This window comes from Misgurnus anguillicaudatus, chromosome 6 (genome assembly GCF_027580225.2).
Source record: "Misgurnus anguillicaudatus chromosome 6, ASM2758022v2, whole genome shotgun sequence".
NCBI classification, from domain to species: domain Eukaryota; kingdom Metazoa; phylum Chordata; class Actinopteri; order Cypriniformes; family Cobitidae; genus Misgurnus; species Misgurnus anguillicaudatus.
This window is the reverse complement of record NC_073342.2, coordinates 11,299,389-11,315,122: the sequence shown is the minus strand read 5'-3', so window position 1 is coordinate 11,315,122 and position 15,734 is coordinate 11,299,389. Positions and strand designations below refer to the sequence as shown.

At 39.4% G+C, this 15,734-nt stretch overlaps 1 long non-coding RNA gene across 1 annotated transcript; it reads right to left on the bottom strand.

The window, feature by feature from the left end:
- Positions 1-7,482: 7,482 nt before the first annotated feature.
- LOC141364295 (uncharacterized) lies at positions 7,483-15,570 on the bottom strand. Its single transcript, XR_012370000.1, has 3 exons — positions 15,480-15,570; positions 10,440-10,613; positions 7,483-9,330 (listed from the first exon to the last, which is right to left on the bottom strand). It is a non-coding gene; the product is annotated as an uncharacterized lncRNA (long non-coding RNA).
- Positions 15,571-15,734: the final 164 nt, after the last annotated feature.

Here is a 15,734-nt window from a genome sequence, read left to right as displayed (position 1 = left end):
ACACAATTAATGAATAAATAGCAGCATGATGAACGTGTACATGAAGGATCGGACGCTCGTACCTGCAGCAGGTTTCGTGCTAAACGCGTCTTTCCAGTGTAAACCAGCAGGAGATGTTGCTGTAGGACAGATATGAAGTCTTGAGAGAGAGACAGCTGTTCAACTTCAACTCTCAGAGGTAACTGAGCTGCTGATCGAGCGACCTTCACTCCTCCAAACAAACCACCAACCTGATCCTGCCATCCACCACCTACAACACAAAACAAATTCAAGGTGAACTTCCTGTACCACGAGTTCAGCATCTCATAATCATCATCTCACATAACATCTCATACCAGTGGTGAGTATCTGCTCCAGGTAAAGAACATCATGAATGAGAGACGTTGTGTCGTAGCTTCGTCCTGTACTTCTGTACACTGCAGCAAGAGCTGCACCTGCCAGGATACTGCTGGTGCCTACAAACACACAAAACACTATATGTGCAACTCTGGAGGGAATACATTTGGACATTACCAAGCTAATTTCCACACAACCTGAATTTACTGACCGAGTCCAGAACCATGTGGTAATGTAGACCAGCTGCGCAGCTCCAGTCCTCCACCCCAGCGCTTCAACAGCTGATCTTTTAGTGAAAGAGGAGACGATAAACACACCAGATTGCTGCATACACAAACTGCTTTCAGGAGAGCACCTGAAACACAAACACAACTTTACTGAAACACACATGAGAACATAATCCAAAAAATTACAAAATGGAGTTGCATGTGTTATGGTGCTAGGCTACATGCTAGGCTAAAGGCTAGAACTGGCCGACCGTCTCTTCCTAGCCTTCTGCTTGCGAACGTCCGATCCCTTGAAAACAAGATGGATGAGCTCAGAACCAGGATTATATCCCAGCGAGAATTCTAATTCTCATAGAAACCTGGCTATCGGACCATATACCGGGTACCGCGGTTCAGCGAATCCTGCACTAGCGCTTGGGACTCTGTATGACGTTATATACACACAAGAAAACACAACCCCTGACACAGTGTTTATCATTGCAGGCAATTTAAACCATAGTAATGTATGGACTGTGACGCCAGCCTACCACCCGTACGTTGATTTCCCTACGAGGGGGAAACACACTCAATCAGGTGTATAGTAAGGTGAAGGGGGCATACAAGGCTGCTCCCCACCCCCACTTCGATCAGTTCGATCACATCTCAGTGTTTCTCTACCCAGTTTTTTTCCAGACTTGCAGTTTGTAGCAGCAAATTCGCATGTGCGCATTATATGTGTTTATGCAACTTAAATAAGGATCCGCAGAGCACATCGAATGACGACGTTACGGGTGTTTGTACAGAAACTGTCATGTGATACAGAGGTAGTGATGTGATGTGCAAACATCTTTGTGGTGGTCAATTTTGATTTTGTGGCGGACTGAGAAATAAATGAATTTATGCAGATGGTTAACGTTCCAACAACACACACTTGTATGATGTCACAGCACTAGGCAGCGCAAAGATAACGACATGCCTATAATCCCTCCCACTACAAAGTGTTACTAAACTGGATGGAAAAGCTAAACAAACCAAAGTGAGGTGAGCTGACCCGACCCAAACTAAACTAAACTGTGGGATACTATGCAATGGAAAAGTCACTTAAAGTGTCTGCCAAATGCATTAATGTACAAAACGTGAATCATAATTTTGCAAAGCTGTGACATAAACAAAAGGCTACGGGCTATTAAGAAAAGACACGATTTTTCCAACCAAGCTTACTGTTTCAATGAGAAACACACTAACACAGGAAAGAAAGTTTAACTCTAGTTTACTTGTATAAACTTGAAATGCAGCATGTTTGTTTCTCTCACCTGACAGATCCAGTCGAGCAGGACACTCCACTTCCTGCCATTCACCCATGGGTGGCATCACACCTTGCCCAATGAACACAAACTTGCACGCTGACATCACCGCCTTCTGCAGAAGTATCTGCCCCGCCCCCTCATAATGCCTCGCAGCTCGTAACAAAAAATCTGGCCTTTACACAGCACCAAAAATAACTTTTAAAAATCACAACAGTAACAACAACTGTCTGGGTCACTGGGTCATTTTTAACTTTGATTTAAAAATATGTAATGTTGGTGATATTCTTATTTGAAGCGGTAACATGTTCCAACGTTTAGGTGTGGCTATGGCAAAAGCTCGATCACCCCTAGATTTTAATTTGGACTTTGGAACAGTTAACAGATTCTAGTTGGCAGACCGAAGAGTTCTTTCTGGATGATATTCACACAACAGATCCGAGAGGTAGAGGGGAGCGAGTCCATTTAACGATTTAAAAACGAGCAAAAGCACTTTAAAATCAATTCTACACTGTACCGGAAGCCAATGTAAAGACATTAGCACAGGAGAAATATGTTCATATTTACGAACACTGGTTAACAGACGCGCAGCGGAATTTTGGACCATTTGTAATCTCGCTATTAACGAGATAAGTTTGCATCTTCTAGGAGCTTAAAGGCAGTTGACCATGAAGGTTTGCAGCTGGGCCACTGTAAAAACCCCCTTTACCCTCTCCTGCCAGACACCCGAGAACATCTGCGATGTAGGCGTGACAACGTGCAGTTATGCCCAGATCACCACTGCTGCCTGCAGCCACTGTGAAAACAAATCATATACAGATAATGCCGTCAGAAGTCAACATACTGTAAATATGAATCATGAATCCCTCCTCTAACCTGCATGAGTCCAGTGTGTGCAGTAGCTCCTCGTGCTGGCCGGCCAGAGCTGCTGCTCTGAAGAACGGCAGTAAACTGAGATCAGTGTGACCCTGTAAAGCAGGGTTGGGCAATTCCTGGTCCTGAGGGTCACAGCCCTGCAGAGTCTAGCTCCAACCCCAATCAAACACAGCTGAAAAATCTAATAGAAGTCTTCAGGACTGTTTGGAAATGACATTCAGGTGTGTTCGATTAAGGTTTAAGCCAATCTCTGCAGGACTGTGGCCCTCGATGCCCACCCCTGCCCTAGCTGTTGAACTTGGCATATTAAAAAAAAGAAAATGCACTTTTAGGTCATATTATGAAAAAAGGCATTAAAAGAAAATGTTCTATGTCATTTTTGTTTTTCCAAAATGATCACTATTGGTCAGTGTTCAGTAGGGGTGGAACAATACATGTATTCGTTTCGAACCGAATCGGTACGGGGGTCACGGTTCAGTGCATGAATTTAAACGGAGAATACACGGTATGAAAATAAAAAAAAATGCAAAATAATTAATGTAATGCGGAACTACTGTTAGATACGCGGGTTCTTTATGGACAGCTAATCTGTTGCCCCGCTTTAGCTCTGAAGCTCTGATTGGCGCCAATGCAGCCGAGCTCCACCTATGTATGCGCTCTATCAGAGCCCGTCTACATTCTGGCACTCTGTAGTTTTTTGTCACGTCGACGCCGGTCCAGTCAGTGAATGAGCAGCCGACAGCGAGTATGGCAAGTGGTGTTTCACAAGAGTTAGACGTTCCGCCAGCCTCTTTAAGATCGCAAGTTTGGCAAAACTTCAGTTTTCCAGTCAGTTACAATAGTACAGGCGAGAGATTGGTGGAAAAGACGAGGACCTTGCATCGGCGTTGTTCAGCAGTGGTTAGGTATGTGAGTGGAAATACATCTAATCAGGGCTCTCAAGTCTCACGCATTCACCTTGACGCACGCATTTCAGTCAGTTCAAACGCCACACTTTGTATTTCTCACGCTGAGAAGTAGGAGATAAATCGTCCTGCTATATACAACAGGCATACGCAGGGCAGTTCTGTCGAGTTCAGCTGCTTTCAGTTTTTTAAGCGTGCTCAACTTTACGCAGCGCCATCAGCGTCAGAGTACCGCGAGAAATCTTGCGGAGGAGGCTGATTTCAAATCGCTCTCGCGTTACTCTGACGTCATCCACTTGTCGTTTCTTGCAGCCCCTCGTGAAGTCGTACACACCTATTAATTCATCCTACAAGCCTATTTTTTTGTTCTTTAGGTTACACTTGTAATACATTTGAACCCATATTTGTATGAAAGATGAGTACAAGATTATTTAAAGAGGTATACATTTTTGAAATACGAGATAGTATGTTAAATGCATTTCAGTTCATATTCATGACATCTGAAAATAACACTAAGGACACCTATGTTTTTAAGATTAGCTTAAGTACTAAAAAAAATGCCTTCTTCATTTTTGTTTTACTTTTCCCTCCATTGTACCGAAAGTGAATCGAACCATGGTGCCTGAACCGAGGTACGAACCGAACCGGGACTTCTGTGTACTGTTCCACCCCTAGTGTTCAGTGATGGTGTCCTGTTGGTATTAAAAGCGCGTGTGTGTGTGTGTGTGTGTGTGTGTGTGTGTGTGTGTGTGTGTGTGTGTGTGTGTGTGTGTGTGTGTGTGTGTGTGTGTGTGTGTGTGTGTGTGTGTGTGTGTGTGTGTGTGTGTGTGTGTGTGTGTGTGTGTGTGTGTGTTTGTGCGTATTACAGCAACAGTGCTCACTGGAACAATCAGAAACTTAAAAATGCACCTATAATAACCAATGCCATCATTATGGTTTGCAACAGTTAGGTTGCGAAGGTCTTGCAAGCTCTTTGCTTTTCCCCATTATGAGATGTGTCTTGTATGACTCCTTTGCAATAAGACGTTTTTTAGGCCATCAGTTGAGACTGAACCAGCTGATATTAATTTGCACTGACAGGTGGCTGGACTGCTTTTTAATTACTGAAAGTTTTCAGTTGTTGTCTTGGCTTTCCATACCTTTCTTCATGTGCTCAATACTTTTTCCATGTGTCATTTCACATGGGACGTGTTTAATACTTATTTCACCCACTGTATATAAACCATATATCTGTATGTCATGCTTAGACAGCACAGCTATGGAGTATTCAAAAATCTACTCTGATTGAACGTCATGAGGACAAATATTATGCTTAATTTTTAAAAAAAATTAACTCTTAAGATTTATTGATGCTGTAAAAAGGACAAAGTACAGCTTGGCTTGTAATAAGAGACCTGAAGTTTGTTCCTCAGTTATTCTTGATGTTCAGGCTTTGATAACCCAACTATGTACCAATAACACTACCAATGACCTCTACAAAATGCATAAATATAAAAAGAGTCATCATCATTTTATTTTCTAATATTTACAGTGAAGCAATGATTCAATAAACAAAGACAAACATTGCAAATGTGGCGTTACAGATATGGACAAGTAAATAAACATATTGTACTTCATTACATTTATGCTACTTGTAATTTGAACATCTTATGATAGGTTAATGGATGTATTTTAAAATCAAATCTTGAAATTCTATCAAAGTGAGATTAGGTCTGATTGTTTGTGTAACATTATAAAATATTGTTTTATTAAAATGATACATTTTAAGAAAAACATCTCTTTATCAAGTAAGAAAGGCACAACAAAACAACAGTCATTTGATTTATGTTGTTTGTGTGATTTTAGTGACATTAATCAAGATCTCATCTGAATTTACAAAAACTACACAAAACAATGCTCTGTAACTACAAAGGATCAAAACTGCATTATTTTTAAAAAGATTTCCTCCTTTTATCCTCAGTTCATTCAATAACCTTTATGCTAATAAACTGACCAAAATGACTCATTCACAACACCCATAGACAATTACTTTAATTACTGTACGATGCCATAGAAAAGAACCATTAACATCTGAAGAATCTTTCTGCTCTCTTTATGATGAGAAAAGGTTCAGATTATAAAATGGCAGTGAAGTAAAAACTTAAAATAATAATAGGTTGAATTGACTTACAAAACCAAGTTGTTATAATTTTTGTTGCATTTTCTACAGTGTAGTTGATAAAACGTTGATAACAAACACAGTATGACTTCTCATTACCTGGGGCCTCATTTAAAAAATGCTGTGCAGAAACCACCCTAAATTTTACCTCACCATAATAAAAAAAAAGCGTATATGTGATTCATAGAACAACCGTATCCACAGAAAACACGTTTACACATTTATTTTAGATGTAAAACCTATAAATTGCAAATGATCTTGAACTTGTGAATTTCAGATCTCCAACTTTATACGATGCCAAATTAATGTTATCGACATATAAAAAATATTGCCTGTCATGTTCAAATCCTTTTCAAGCAGCAAGAATGGCTCATATTTCCAAAAACCTGTCGCACAAGCAAAAGTGCGTAAATCTGCTGACATGTTTTTATAACGTTTTTACATTTTCATAAATGTGAACGCTGCCGTGGTATTTTGCGTATGCACACTCTTGGATCAAATCTGTGCATTAAAAAGCTTAAATTGCTTCTGCTGTATATGTATTAAGTTAGATATGTACTTATGTTGTCTGGTGGAGTTTTTAGCAAATGCTTCTCTAAAGTGCGGTAGCCTAATCATGCACAACACAATGAAATTGAGGCACAACACAATGAAATAAAGCCACATAAGTCCAAAATAAAGAGTCTGAAACATTTTCGTTGTGTTCTATTTCGTTGTGTTGTGGCTTTATTTCATTGTGTTGTGGCTTTATTCTATTGTGTTGTGATTTTATTTAGTGTGTTATGGCTTTATTTCATTGTGTTGTTCCTTAATTTCATTGTGCTGTGCCTTCATTTTGTTGTGTTGTGAACTTACATTTGCTTTTTAAATTTCATTGTGTTGTGTATGATTAGGCCACCGTACTAAAGATTTTGTTTAAAGTTTTATTTATGTTAAGTTTATAAAGTAATGCTTTGGTAACTGAGACCAGAAATGAAATATCAAATATCATATTAATGAATTAATTTGTTACATTTATGTAGCGCTTTTCTGCAGCACCTAAAGTGCTTTATATATGAATGGGGAATGTTTTCAGCCACCACCAATGTGCAGCATCCACGTAAATGATACAACAGAAGCCATATTGTGCCAGAAAGCCCACCACACATAAGCTTATTACTGGAAAGGAGACCGAGTGATATAACCAATTTGTATACATGGGGATTGTATACATAGGCCAATGGGCAAGTTGGCCAGGATATTAAGACTCAATAAAAATTATAAAGCTTATAAACATTCTAGCTTGTGATTAATTTGGTTGCTCTGCACTTCACCCAGATGTTTAAAAATGGCATGGCACACACTGTTTAAACTGTTACATACTTATTTTGTGCTACCTGCTCTATTGGTTTCATTGATGTTAGTTACCTGTATCAGTTAAACTGAAACATGATGGTAGTCAATTATTTCAATTTCCTAAGCCCTTTTCACACCAATATTAGAGAAAACACACAGAAAATGCATCCGGGATTTGTCCAAGATCATTTGATTTTTGGTTCATTCACACTGCCAATGATTTTCCAGAATCTGTCCGTGCATTCACACAAATACCGTAAGGATCCTGTAAAGACACGTGACATATTATTTCCACAGCGTCTGAAGTTTGCTAATTATGTCACGAACGGGGAACGGGAGTAAGGACGCAAAGGAAACAAAACACGAGTAACATACAACATCGGGTAAAACAGGAACATCCAACTCAGGAACAGACAGGGAAGAAATGACAATGATCCAGCAGTGAGCAAACAGAAGACAGAGGTATATATACACAGACTAAATGACAAACAGGTGTGATGAGGCAGGTAATTAATCAATGAATGTCCAGGTGATAACAATCGGAACAGAGACAAGACATGACACGGATTAACCGTGACATTACCCTCCCCTCTACGAGTGGCTACCAGACACTCACATAAAACACAACAAAAACAAAGTCTGGTAGCGAGAGTCCAAGGGAGGGATGGAGGGCTTGGGGACCCTGGCAAAGCCGGCAGCCGCCGGGATGAGACCAACAGGACGGTTGGCCGGACTGCGCCAGGAGAACCGGAGCGATCGCTCCGAGAACCGAGGCAGACGAATTACCCCCCTCCTGGGAATCGTTGACGATCAGATGCCCCCGGAAATCATCTCCCATCCCCTCGCGGAAACGGAGACCATCGGTAGCCACCCCGGGGAAATGATCGGGCGTGGTCCGTTCCGGATCTCCCTGCGAGCAGGATGGTGGTCCTCAGAGGGACCGTCGACGACGACTCAACCGTTGGGGGACAGCCTGGGCCGATCCTCCTTCCGCAGGAGCGAGCGATCGCTCACGGTGGTCCCCAAGAGACATCGGGGCTGATGGGGAATGAACCCCGATGTCACTACTCCCCCTCGACGAAACTCCTGGGGGAGCCGCCCTCCGTGAACCTGCTGCGTCCAGTTTGGCTGGATCATTCTGTCACGAACGGGGAACGGGAGTAAGGACGCAAGTGCAGAGTTCACATGAAATAAATAACATTTAATAAAAATCAGGAAACAAAACACGAGTAACATACAACATCGGGTAAAACAGGAACATCCAACTCAGGAACAGACAGGGAAGAAATGACAATGATCCAGCAGTGAGCAAACAGAAGACAGAGGTATATATACACAGACTAAATGACAAACAGGTGTGATGAGGCAGGTAATTAATCAATGAATGTCCAGGTGATAACAATCGGAACAGAGACAAGACATGACACGGATTAACCGTGACAAATTATCTGTGATTTCTCTTTCAAAAAACCACACACGTGCATTTTAGTTTATGACAAGATCATAAGGAGCGCGTGATGCGCTGTCATGCTGGTGAATGATCTCAGCTTCAGGGTGGATAATGACGAGCTCCCTGATCTCTGCTTCAGTCCAGTTTGCCAACATTTCTCGTTGTGAATGTTGATCCGTGTTTAAATCCCTGTGTCAAAGAGCTGAACCATAACTTCTGGTTGAGATGACACCTGCGTCTTCACCACAGCACTCCTCTTGCGGCATTGTTTCTGCATCTTGTTTACTCAGAATGCTTTCCGAAAATGTTACAAGGTCCTCTATACGGGTGGATTCTAGAACATTTACGGGACGTGTTTCTGTTCACAAAAAAGCCTGTCTGTCAATTTTACAGAATTTTTTTAGGAGCAAAGTACTGTGTGAATGGGGTTTTAGATGATGGAAAACTCTTTATTACACAAGTCAGGGACAATTTATTTCATTCATTTTAGGTCTTTTGTGGTTTCTTTTTTCTCCTTATTTATTCTGTTTGCCTCTTCTTAATAAACTTAAGACCCTGGCTGGGTTCTTTGTTCTTTTGGTTCCTGAATGTGTCTCAGACTCAGAAGTGGAGTGTAAAGATCCATCAGCAAAGTTGAGAGGGGGATCTCTTGAGTGTGATGATGCAAAAACTGAACTGCTGTCTCCACTTGATCGAGATCTGAATGAACCAAAACCAGAACTTCCCAGAGAGACTGTATCAGACATCTCATCTCCTCTCACTGAAAATAACGATAAAAAAGGATATTCATATTTAGAGGAATGTTTTTTTATTCAATTAATCAACATAATAACTTATATTAGACAAGAACATCCTACGCCTGAGTCACACTGTCTGTGCTGTACAAGTTTTATCATTATGTTTTGATACATTATGATCCAAGATATAAGCCATGACACAGCAGTCTTTTATGTTTGACTTTGGTATTAATGGTTCTGATAGACAGAATACTGTAGGAGAAGTCACACTGCACGACTCTTTTACATTGCAATGAATCATTATTTGAAAATTGACATTCAGGTAAACAGAATTTTTAAGTTGATTCTATAAATTAACTGTTGAATATAGCAGGTGTATCATAACAAAGCTTATAATTAAATAGCAGAATAGCAGGAATCCACACTCCTGCCATCTCTTCATTATAATGAATAAAGTCATTCATGTATGAAACCATTTAAATGAATGAGTCTGGCTGCATTAAACCCCTGTTATAACACATGTGTCTGACTATACTTCACAATAAATCTCCTTGTCACAATGTTGTCTTGTGTTTGTGTTGTGAACTCTTATGTTCAAGTCTGTGTTGTTCCATTTGTTGCGGTTTTCCCTTGATGTTTTTCAGTTGTTCTGCCCTCTTGTTTGTTATCATGGACATTAATTGTTTCCACTCCCACATTCAATCAGTTGTCTACAGTAGGTTACTCATAAGTTCATTACCTAGTTCATTAGTTTAAATACCCCTTGTGTCTTAATGGTCTTATGCCAGTCGTTAAATGTTTTCATGTTGTCTGGTTTTCTCTACAATGTTGTCTGTGGATTATCTGCTTTTATGTTTAATAAACTACTGCATGTGGATGCACCTCTTCTGACTCATTTGTTACCCTCCTACTGACATCACATCTGCACGCTATTGTTTATGATTTAAACTCAGTAATCTAAGTGCGCATGAACAAACCTATTCTTCACCGATGACTCATTTCAATATCTCTGATTGGCTGTTACAATAATGCACTCAACAGATACATATGTGAGTGGTTGTAATGTCCCCCAAAATTTGACTAATAGTTTTTTGGTGGTCACTGCATTCAAATAATAAAAAAGTATACTTACTAAACGGCTGTCGTAATACAGTGTTATAACTTGATCCACCTCCAAAGTTGATAGGGGGATCTCTTGAGTGTGATGATGAAAAAACTGAACTGTTGTCTGCAACTGATCGAGATCTGAACGAACCAAAACCAGAACTCATCAGAGAGACTGTATCAGACATCTCATCTCCTCTCACTGAAAATAATGATCAAGAAAGAAGACTATGAGATAGATTGAGAACATTTAGAAACAAAGATTAATTTTCTGTTTTCCTAATTACATATAATATACTATAGTTTAAAGTAAGACAGTAAAAAAGCAGTTTGTTTTAAAGGGTGAATACAGTATGAGTTTTCTTTCACAGTTGTTACATTCTTGTTCTGTAACAGAAGAACGAACCAACAACAACAACCATGTACTCTTCAATATCTACCAAGATGGACGTCCTCTGAAGGAACATATTGAGGATTTCATAGACAATGCACATTTGGTGAGCTGGAGTGATAACACCTTTAATTACTGCTTTCGGTTGGGGTCAGGTGATTATTTGCAAATGACTGTTTCTTCAAATCAATGCTATTTACCCTTTATGGATTTCTTAAATTATGTTCTTCAATTAAATGGCTGTCATTTCAAGGTTGATATTGTTCCTGAGAGCAAATTTAATTATCATCCAGTTCCAGCTCGTTCTCCTGATCGTCACGAATATCCGGCTCGCTGTCATGATTGTCGCAAGTATCTGGCTCGCTATCCTGATCGTCACGAGTGTCCGGCTCACTTTCATGATTGTCACGAGTATCCGGCTCACTTTCATGATTGTCACGAGTATCCGGCTCACTTTCATGATTGTCACGAGTATCCGGCTCACTCTCCTGATCGTCGTGAGTTTCCAGATTGCTCTCCTAATCATCGCAAGTGCCCGGCTTACTTTCATGATCGTCGCAAGTGCCCGGCTCGCTATCCTGATCGTCACGAGTATCCGGCTCGCTTTCATGACTGTCGCGAGTATCAGTCTGTGTCACAATCTGTTATGTGTTACTATATATTATGGTTTGGATGTGAAGTGAATACTATGCCTTTGTTTTGTTTAATTTTGTACTCCTCGTCATCACTCTCCTTGGTCTCATACCAGAACCGTAACAACAGTAACTATGAAATTGTTATTCTCAATGAAAATTGCAGGATTTAGCACCAGAGTCATATAGCTTACATTTAAATCTTCATCTTTAAAATGATAAATATTTATTTGATTTATATCTATAAATCTTTATTTGTGTATTAAATCACCTGCTTCAGGCTTGTGCACAGGTAGACCACAGATGATGCTCAAACCTGCATTTGGCTTCTAAATACTGTAGATAACAGCCCCTTATGAAGATATTTTGTACAAAATGTATATATCAAAAACTCTCAGTGCCAAACAACTGCACTGAGGTTTTCATTCAGTGAATTCACAGGAACGTCTGTCTCTACTTTTTCATTAATCATCACAGCCGCCACAGTTAAAGGTGCCAAAGAATGCATTAAATTAATCTGTTTAATTGTTCTCTAATATCTACATAGAAAATGTGTGGCTTTATTTACTAAGTGAAAAATTATCCAGAGATGGTTTTTATGTCCATTTACAACCCTAGGATTTGCCCTTAGAATGAAATGACCTATATTACATGAATAATAATGTTGAGATCCGCTCTGATTGGTTTTACAGAGCAGCTTCTTTAGTAGCTCTGTGTGTGTGTGTGAAAACAGACCTTATGTTTAAGTCTGTATCAGATGAAGATACAAATTTTAATCAATTGTTTGGAGATTGTTAATGGACGTTTCTGAGTGGTAAGTTTGTGGGTTTTTTTCAGTATGGACCTGTAAATCGTAACTGTAACATCAATAGAAGAACTTCAGCCTAAACGTTAGCATATAGCATTAACTAGCATATAGCACTAACTCAGCAGTCACAGCTTTGTTTTAGCATTGTAATAACATTTGAATTACTTTAATGGGTAATTTAACGTTGGGGGCGTATATCTCTACTGTAATGTCACAGTTGGTGTTATGTTGAGATTGGTCTGTTTTCCAGCGGTATTTTGCATGCATGAGGTTCACATAAGAAGGGAAACAATCGTGTTTGAGGCCCATGATATGTCATAACCATGTACAGAGCTTGTATTGTTTATCTATGCCTAATTAAATACAGTTTTACATTTTTCTTTAACACACATGCACATCTAGCGTCTATCTGACTTCAGGTTACCACAGTGTTACAACATCATGAGTGGTAATAGAGGTGGGCTGGCAGTATGTACACTCAGTAAAAACAATGTTTTTTTATGTTGGCTTAACATTTAAAGGGACACCATGAAACTTTTGGCCACTAGGGGGTGCTAGACACGTATTTTTCACTTCTAGCGCCCCTAGAGCCCACAAGCGCCGCAGCACTGTCGCAAAGGAAAGGAACTGGCCAACCTTAAAACTAAACTAAAAACTAAACATTTAAAATGCTAAACGATCAACATTTTGAGACAACAGGGAGAAACGCAGTCATGTTACAACTTTCTGATGAGGAACTCGTCGTGGCAGAAGCCATTTCTCAATCTGAAGGTTGCAGCCTCCGGATGTCGTATTTCTAATACGTCATCAAGACTGTCTTATTTCACAATATTAACAATTACAAAGTTGACTATTATACTTAGTTAATCGTAAATTGTTGCAGTATGCTTATGACTTGCGAATGTAATGCTCAGTTTACCTTAATAACCCAGGCTTGATGACGTGTGCAGCCTGCATATTTGACCTCCGGAGGCTGCAGCCTTCCAATTCAGAAACGACCAGACGTATTTCCTTGCCTTTTTCCAAACAAATATTGTTGCATCCTCTCTCTCTCCCTCGCCACCAGGATTTTCCGCAATGGCGCTCGTTATTCCTCTTTTTTGTGTGAAAATCGCTCCAAATCCAAGTAAACCGATGCGTTTAGGTCTGCCGCTTTGTAATACGTCACGCGAGTGACAGCGGAACGCAGCAAATGAGGAAGAGAGAAGAGAGAAACGCTCGGATCTGATTGGTGAATGAATAGGGTTTGGTTTTACACTGTGAGCAAGTTTGAGTGCTATAGCATCCTGGATTGTAATGTAAATATCATAGACACAGTAAAAAGAAAGGTAAATACGTGAACACAGCATCTGAATACAGGGAACTATATGCAATATAATCGCCGTAATTTATAAAGAACATCGCATTTATGTATGAATCAAGAGTTTATATAAAAAATTGCCTTAAAGGGGAATCGAACCCGTGTCGCCCGTGTCATAGGTCCGTGACACTAAAGACTGTGCCACAGAGTCACATATTAGAAACTGCTCTCTACATTCCTTAAGTAGCCTCCAGCAAAATTCACGTTAAAAACAAATTGTGTGGAGGAAGTGACGTATGCCGTAAAGCAGTCGAATTTTGTAGTTTTTTTTGTGCTCTGGTTACTACCACAAACCCTAAGTTTTAAAATACGAGTAAAAGTGATACAGACCCCGTCAGGCTATGGTAGACATGTCATTCAACCTATTTAAAGTCGATGTACTATCACAAGGGTCTTGAAAATGTATTATGAAGGTTGAAAAATTACATGGTGTCACTTTAAAGTTAGCATTTTTTTTGTCACAATTAAACTTGCACCAGTAAAAGTTGTTGCTTTTTGTTTATTACATAATTCAGTTAGGGCAGAGGTCCCCAACCACCGGGTCGCGACCCAGTACTGGGTCGTGGACAAGTTGCCACCGGGTCGCAAGAACGTCCCTAAAAAAATTGTATAATAGCCACCTAATAGCTTAATCGGGTATTTTGTACTTTAAGAGCCGACTTCAAATAACATCAATCATTTCCACTTTTGTACAGAGCCGCGCTCTCTCTCTCTTTTTCTCCGCCTCTCTCTCTCTACCAGTGCATCAGCGATCACATTGCTGTCATTAGAGTTTGAGCATACAGTAGGCTACTTCTAAAACACAATCGATCAAAGAATTGCGGAGGTATGACTTTATGAATCATTTGCAAATGTGTACATATGCGGAGACGTTCAACTGTGTGACAGCGCAAATTACTGAAAAGTAATTATTTTATTCTTCTTTAAAACAACTTCAGAATTATCCATCGATTGTAGCACCATGATCAAAATAAACTATTACGCTAATAATATTTTAACGGCTACACTTTTAACGTAGGAAAGGAACCTAAACTTGTCAATCATCATTAATCATGGTAAACGTAAGTCTCCGTGCCTCTGCGCCCAGCCGCAATTTTTCTGGCATCTCTCCTCCTTCACTGCATTTTTCTTCTCTTCTGTTACTTGGAATTGGGTCTCGAGCCCGACCAAGATTCGAGCTGCCTTCGAGAACAGCAAGCCAAGTTCGTTTAGGTTCCATTAATTATTAAGACTAAATGGGCAGGCAAACTAGTAAAAACAATGAAAGTAAAAAACAATAGAAAATATACTATAGCCTAAATGAAGCAATTATTAATTTTCCTAATGCATGTTTGTTACCTTTACTTCCCTTTAAAACGTACATTTTGAAAAGGACGATTTTCAGCACGTTTGAACAGCAACTCAGCGACCCCAACCCCCCGGTCCGCGAATTTTTTTTAAGCTGAAACCGGTCCGTGGTGAAAAAAAGGTTGGGGACCTTAAGTAAATATCAAAGGAGTTAAGTAATATCAAAGAACCAAGAGTGCTTTATCAAATTCATTAGATATGCAAACACAGATTTTTTTGACACTATAGCACTATAGTGTCTTATTATTCGGAATGAACGTATTTATTAAATGTAAGAATTTGACATGAATTGATGCAAGTATAAAAATGTAATAATTATTAGAAATAAGTCAATAAAAGATGTGTTATTGTAACTTTAAAAAAAGAAACCCTTTATGAAAGTGGTGCCCTAATTTTTCGCTTGATCACCTGCCCTTCAAAAAAAAATTATTCTGTATGGTATTGCAATGTGAACATTATTCAAATTATTTTATTTGGTGCTATAGATAGTTAGTGATTGTGATGATACAAAAATGATGTGTTGCCCTCACTTGATCTTGATCTGACAGAACCGTAAGCAGAACTCATCAGAGAGACTGTATCAGACATCTCATCTTCAGCCACTAGAAATCATGATCAAGATCATTTTTCATAATTATAAATGATAAAAACAACTATTTCTCCCTTAAAAGTATCCATAACAGAATAATAAAAAGCATAAATAAAAGGCATCATTCATATTATAAATTTTTTTAGCATTTTACTTTTCCCTGTATACGTATTTTAAATATAAACCTGATCTCTGC